This window comes from Dipodomys ordii, unplaced genomic scaffold, assembly GCF_000151885.1.
Source record: "Dipodomys ordii isolate 6190 unplaced genomic scaffold, Dord_2.0 Scaffold5, whole genome shotgun sequence".
NCBI lineage: Eukaryota > Metazoa > Chordata > Mammalia > Rodentia > Heteromyidae > Dipodomys > Dipodomys ordii.
Genome location: NW_012267221.1, coordinates 28,158,618 through 28,165,756, shown reverse-complemented (window position 1 = coordinate 28,165,756; position 7,139 = coordinate 28,158,618).

The following is a 7,139-nucleotide window of genomic DNA, read 5'->3' as shown; positions in this document are numbered from 1 at the left end:
AAGTCTGTGAGACTCTTATCTCCAACTAACCACCAGAAAGCCAGAAGTAGTGCTATGGCTCAAGTGGTAGAATGCTCACTTTAGGCTGAAGAGGTCAGGGACAGCGCCCAGGCCGAGTTAAAGCCCTATGATGGAACAACAACAACAAAAAAAGAATGAATGAAAGAAAAGACTAGCTGATGAGAGAATTTGGAAAAATGTAGATTCTCTACTAAAACTCAAATTAAAAATAATTTATTTGACCTACTTTGAACAACCACTTCATTCTGTCATAAGGCAGAGGGATTTTTTGTTTGAGCTAAGTTCTTAAGACCTTCAAAGCACTTATGACAGTTGATGGAAATATGTTCTTGTGTATCTATTTTCAAAACATTTTCTTGCATGTGCAAAAAAAGTATCACCTTGGGGCTGGGAAGGTGGCTTAGTGGTAGAGTGCTTGCCTTGCATGCCTGAGGCCCTGGGTTCGATTCCTCAGCACCACATAAGCAAAAAGAAAAAAGCCTGAAGTGGCGCTGTGGTTCTCAAGTGGTAGAGCACTAGCCTTGAGCTGAAGAGCTGAAGGACAGCGCCCAGGCCCAGAGTTCAGGCCCCAAGACCGGACCCCCCCCCCAAAAAAAAGTATCACCTCAAGAGGACCTGGTTTTTTCTTCCTCCGCCTCCTCCTCCTCCTCCTCCTCCCCTCCTCCTCTTCCTCCTCCCCTCCTCACCCTCCTCCCTCTACCCCCTCTTCCTCCTCCTCCTCCCTGTCCCTCAGCCCTTCAGCTCAAGGCTAGTGCTCTACCACTTGAGCCACAGTGCCATTTCTGGCTTTTTCTGCTTCTGTGGTACTGAGGAATCGAATCCAGGGCCTCATGCATGCAAGCACTCTACCACTGAGATGCCTTCTCAGCCCCCTGTTTCTCTTCTTATGCCCTTGTTGTTGAAGAGAACATTGATCACTGAAGAGAAACCAAAATTTAATGCCTTGATTTCTAGGCTTCTAGAATTTTAGTTTCCTATCTGTCCTGTTTTCCTGTTCTTTTTTCTTTAGGATATAGCAGTAGCCATGTGCTAATTCCATGTTGGACAGTGCTGTCAGTCATTAGTTTGCCCCATTTTTTTCTAGCCTATTTTTTTCCATGTTGCAAATTCAAGCAATTAATTTGTTAAATTATTTCACAGAATTTAAAAATAGCATGCCATTACCATCAAATACCAAATAGAATGATTTAATTTTAAATCCCTTCTCCATTTGCTTACTGAAAAAAATGGTTCTGTGATCAAGTTGACCTTTTACAAGCATAATTGCCAAATAATTAACAATGATAAATGATTATAATCTGAACTATTCAGCTAATCATTAAAGGACATCATACATTCTTTTTACTAATCAGCAACTATGTATTTTCTATAAAACATTAGATGTACTTACTTACTTCGTCCATTACTTATCAAGTGTGTATTATGTGCCAACAATTGCTATTATAGATTTATATTCCTAAATGAAATAAAATGTGATATAGTGTATTAGAAATGAAAATTGAGAAAGGGAGTTGAGAGTATGCAAATGAGAGCAAGGTTGGTCAGGGAAAATTGCTTCTAAACAAGGAGGTGAGGAAATGAAACATGAATACCTGAATATCAACCATTTCCTTCTGCAATACAGGGTTTTCTCAGAATAAAACACTTTGAGAGCACTTTCAGCCCAGGCAAACAGAAATATTGGTCACTTTAGAAGTGTTCTGGATGGAGGAACCAAGAGCAAGAAGAGTTGGGAGCCTCCCTAGCACTTTCAAGAGCTAGGAAGGATATCAGTGAAGCTAGAGTAGTGAAGTCAGAGGCCTCAGGAAGAGTCGCATCATGTAGGCCTTCTGGTGGATGCAATGGAACTTAAGCCTGTCCTCAATGTGTTTTTCAATGGGACTGGCCCTCCCTGCATAGAGCTATCTTCCCCAACATTACAGCCCATGACCAATGACTGTCATAAGGTTAAAGTACAGCCTATTCCCCTCCCTAAAATTGCTACAGCTCAGAATAGAGTTCCCCTTACAATGTAACCAAAGACAGCTGAGCTTTCCCCTCTAGCCTCACTTCTTTATTTCCTGCAAGGAATCTGCAACCCAGAGGCAACTTGTCATCTTAGTTTTTGCATCTAGGAAACTCAGCCCTGATAGGCTTTAAGAAGCTTTTAGAGAGATGATGTGAAACCTTGGCAAGTCATAAAGAAAGTGAAATAGTTTCTTTCTCTCCTGGAAAAACAGATATTTTATAATTGCCAGTTTCAAATAATTCTTCCGAGCTTCATTGCAAGTATTGGAAAGGAAGAGAGAAGTACTCAGTAACTGAAAATTTTTAGGTATAGTGAATAGTTGGCCTTTCCTCATGTGCTTGAAAATATCTGGAGCTGGGCACCGATGGCTCATACTGTAATCCTAACTACTAAGGAGGCTGAGATCTGAGGATCTCAGTTCAAAGCCAGCCTGAGCAAGGAAAGTCTGTGAGACTCTTATCTCCAATTAACCACCAGAAAACCAGAAGTGGCACTGTGGCTCAAATGGTAGAGCGTTCACCTTGAGTTGAAGAGCTCAGGGACAGTGCCCAGGCCCAGAGTTCGAGCCCCACAACCAACAAAAAAAGAAAAGAGATAAAGGCTGGAAGGAAGGAAGGAAGGAAGGAGGGAGAAAGGAGGAAGGGAGGAAAGGAGGGAGAGAGGAAAGGAGGGAGAGAGGAAAGGAGGGAGGGAAAGAGGAACGAAGAAGGAAGGAAAGAAAGAAAAAGAAAGAAAGAAGGAAGGAAGGAAAGAAAGAAAGAAAGAAAGAAAGAAAGAAAGAAAGAAAGAAAGAAAGAAAGAAAGAAAGAAAATGTGGGTAGGTAGACAATCTCTTCAGGTGATGCAGAGAAATTCCTATATTTCTACACATCATACACAATTTCCTTTGTTATTGAGACTCTAATTGTCTTCAATAAAATAGATACATCAAAAAGGACAAGCAAAAGGAAAATGTATGCTTTCAAGGATTTCATTCTATTTCTCTAGGAGGTGTTTTTATTGAAAATATTCAATAATAAGTGGCTTACTCTGACATACCACAGAAGTTTTATTTCCTGTGGAACCAGCATTTGTAGGCAGTGCTAAGGAGTCAAACAGCAAAACAACCATCTCCTTTCTAGTCACACTCACCAATGTTAATGTCCAAATTCCCATAGAAATATATTAGGTACTTTGAATATTTCAGGATTTACTGAGGAGTGTCCAGGAAGAGAGGGGACTCCAAATTCATATTAGGAAAATAATGAGTAGAAAAATATGAAATAAATTTTCAGCGTGCATACGTGCATGAGAGATAGTTTTTTTCTCTTGGTTCAAAAATGATGGTTTTAACCAAGGCTTAAAATGTAGGAGTTTCCCTGAAGAATGAGTGTTTTCTTGAGTCCATAGTTTCTAATATGATTTAAATGTTAAGGTAAAAGATAAACTGTCCTTATTGTCTGTATGTGGCATAGCTAGTTTGATTGTGAAATGGAAAAATATCTTTTCACATTATAACATTGTGGAAAGTACACTGGTTTGAGAGGAAACTAGTCTAGATTTACTTCTGATTTTAAAAATGATTCATATGTGGACTAGAGTGATCAACATTAGAAAGAACTGGTCCCAAAACATGATAAAACACTAAAAGTGAAACAAGTTTTGAAAGTTTCTTCTCTGTGGGTTTAACTTTTTAAATAGACAGAGGTGTGGACCCAACCCCCCAAGCTCACTGAGGAGTTCCACAACTTTTAAGAATTCTTTCACCTTCAAAGCTTTGGCAACTCTTGACTAACAGACAAGACTGACAACTATGTTATCTCAGAGAACTGGTCTCATGTATTAATACATGTGAACAGGACTTGAGACCCAGAAAGTATTCTAGTATTCTTTTGGTATTTTTTCAATTTATTTTATGTTTAAATAGAAAATTTTCCTACACATCCTTTCACATTATGGCATAGTTTTGAAATCAACTGTTGAATTATGTATGTAAAGTGCTTTTTCTCCTGAGAAATATCTTTTATTCATATAATTCAAGTGCAAACACACTGCCTAAATTTATCAGCTAATAGACTCCTGTACTATGCAATGCTGCACATTCTGGATACTCACTTCGTTTTCACATAATAAACAAGTAAAGCAAAAGAACGTTAGAGTAACTTCTATTGTGCTAAATCATGTAAGTTCTTTGTAAAATACTAAAGTCAATGATGCTCATCAAAAATAAACTGAGCTTAGTTCCTATAGTCATATATTAATTCCATGTATCTGTAATCTGCCTTATATAGAGATTTGGACTCATCCAAATCTGATACTATGTGTATCATATATTACTTAAAATTACTAAGCAATAATGCAATGAGAAAGAATCAAAATAATAAAATATTAGTATTTCACAATACTTTGACAATACAAATAAATACTCAAATATAGGATTTTGTCATTTTCCTTCTGTTTTAGAGATTATGTTGTTATTTTTCTATTGGTTTCTACCAATAGAAATATTGGTAGAATATTGGAAAGATTTCTAATATATCTATTACCACTTATACTTAGACCATCATCAGACAAATTCTACTTTCTATTGATTTTAAAAACACTGATCCAATCAATCTCTATTTTATTGTATATGCTTTAGGAAATAAAAAGTTATATCTGAGTTGTTGTTTTTACAAATCATAGCTGTTAACAAACCATACTGTATGATTGGTAGGTATTGCAAAACCTTTCCAGGCATTAACCTAATCCTCATAACAATACAATGTGATAAGCCTGATTATTTTCTTCAGTATAAGCTAAGAGCAGGAGAAACAGTGACATTAAAAATCTTGCCTAGAAGAGATCTTACAGCTAATACATGTACATACATTAAACAAAATATTTTTAGATTCAAAACATCAGTATTGAAGAACACTGAAGAGTTTGGGGTAGATTAGATTCCAGTTTTATATACTGAATAAGGAAGGTCAGCTTTTCTTCAACTTTCTTGTTAAAAGAAGTGTTGGCTAGGCACCACAGAGAAGCAGATTGAGAAACAGAATGTCAAACTTTCAGGACATTGAAAGGGAAGTCTAGGATTCCCACACCAGAGATAAATATATTTAGCTCTAGAATAGTTGTAAAACTTAGTCTATCAATATCTAAAAAAAACATTCTAACAAAATTATCAAAACTGAAGGGACAGAAACATTAAAAAACAACAATTAAGAGAATACAACTACAAGTTGCCAATAAATGTATTAACTTGTAATTCAGGAAATGAAATTCTAAAGTGAAAGAAATCTTTCCCTATTCGCTTAGAAAAGATTTTTAAATGCAATTCTCCATACTAATGGGATAGTGTATTTGGAAAGCAGGTTGTGAGTACACTTTAACAGACTTTGTAACTGTTCTTAAAGTTGACATTGTAATATCACTTCCAAGAATCTTTACCCATAACATAACCAGAGCCCTTTAATATTATATGCAAGGGTGTTCATTTCAGCATTATACCTGATTGCAAAATGATTATGTATGTAAAGTGCTTTTTCTCCTGAGAAATATCTTTTATTCATATAAATTCAAGTGCAAACACACTGCCTAAATATATCAGCTAATAGACTCCTGTACTATGCAATGCTGCACATTCTGGATACTCACTTCGTTTTCACATAATAAACGAGTAAAGCAAAAGATCATCAGTAGGTTAAAAAGTATAGCACATTTACAGGATAAAACACTGTACTGCTATTAAAATGATGTATTCAACGAGTATCTTATACAAAATATCTCTTATAGTACAAAATTACATCTTAAAATCAAGGCTTAGTGTTCTATATATGGCATGAAACAAGCATATGTGTGTACTTTTCATTTTTTAAATACTCTAAAATACCAATATTATGAGATATCAACATGTTCTTAAAATGAAAAGTTATTTATTTTATAATAGAGAAGTGATAAATATTATAACAACATAAAAAGAGGTCCAAGAAGGATACATGCTCATGAATTGGAGTAGACAAATTTCACTGTATCTACCAACGCTGCACTCTTCATCTCTGAGAGCATCTCCACAAACGCTGCTCCTCTTCCTAACAGTGCTGCCATTCATCCAGTTACCATCAGCCACACCTGGGTGCCTCCTTAGTTCAAATCAAAATCTAAAGTTTCATAAATTGCCTCTACCTCTGGTGGTATAGCCTTCCTAATAGCCAACTTCCTTCGGAAGTGTTATTTCTAAATCACAGACACAATTAGGTGAAAGAAAAAGGAGTAGGGCCACTTAGCATGTGCTTAGAGCCTATAAAATAGAATCCAAATTCCTTTACATGGGTGCCAAGCCTTCCTCTGCCTTGCATACTTTCATTTTAGCTTTAATGACCATTTCGGTTCATCTGATCCAGGCTAATGGAACTCCTTATATATAATATAATAAGTAGATCTGAGTGCTGTATGTTTGTGTACCTTTGCTTATTTGTTTCCCCTATTTGAATGGTTCCCTGGCCTGCTCCCATCCACCTGAATCACATACAATCTATAAATTTCTATCTGTAGGTCCTTTGCTGTCCCAATGACTCCTTCACTTGTGGTTTTACTTTTTTCTTTAGTGCTTTAGTTCATTTAGTTGTGTGCATGTTTCCTTTGACAAGCAGACTGCAAATCATTTGACTTTAACATATTACTTTTTTGATCCCCCAAAACTACTTTAGAATACAGTAAAAAAATCTAATGTGTGTAAAAGAAAATGAATGATTAATAGTATCAAGCACTATAATGAGAGAAAAGAACAAGAAAATTCAGTGCATATGATAATTCAGTGGTCATTGTCAACTTTGAAAGAACTACTTCAATTGATTTAGTGGAGAGGCACTCAGTAGTCAGTAAATGGTGAACAAATAATCATTTCAAGTGTAAATATCTACAACAGAAGGAGAAAAAAAGAAAACAGCTTGAAAGGAGTCTTTGAATTTTGACTTCTGTAAATCAAAGCACACAAACACACACACACACACACACACACACACACACACACACACACACACAAAATACCATTTGAGACACAGAGTTAAAATCTACCCATAAGGAAATTCTGATGTTAATGAAAAGATTAGTTTTGTAGGCAGATTGTGTGTGTGTGTGTGTGTGT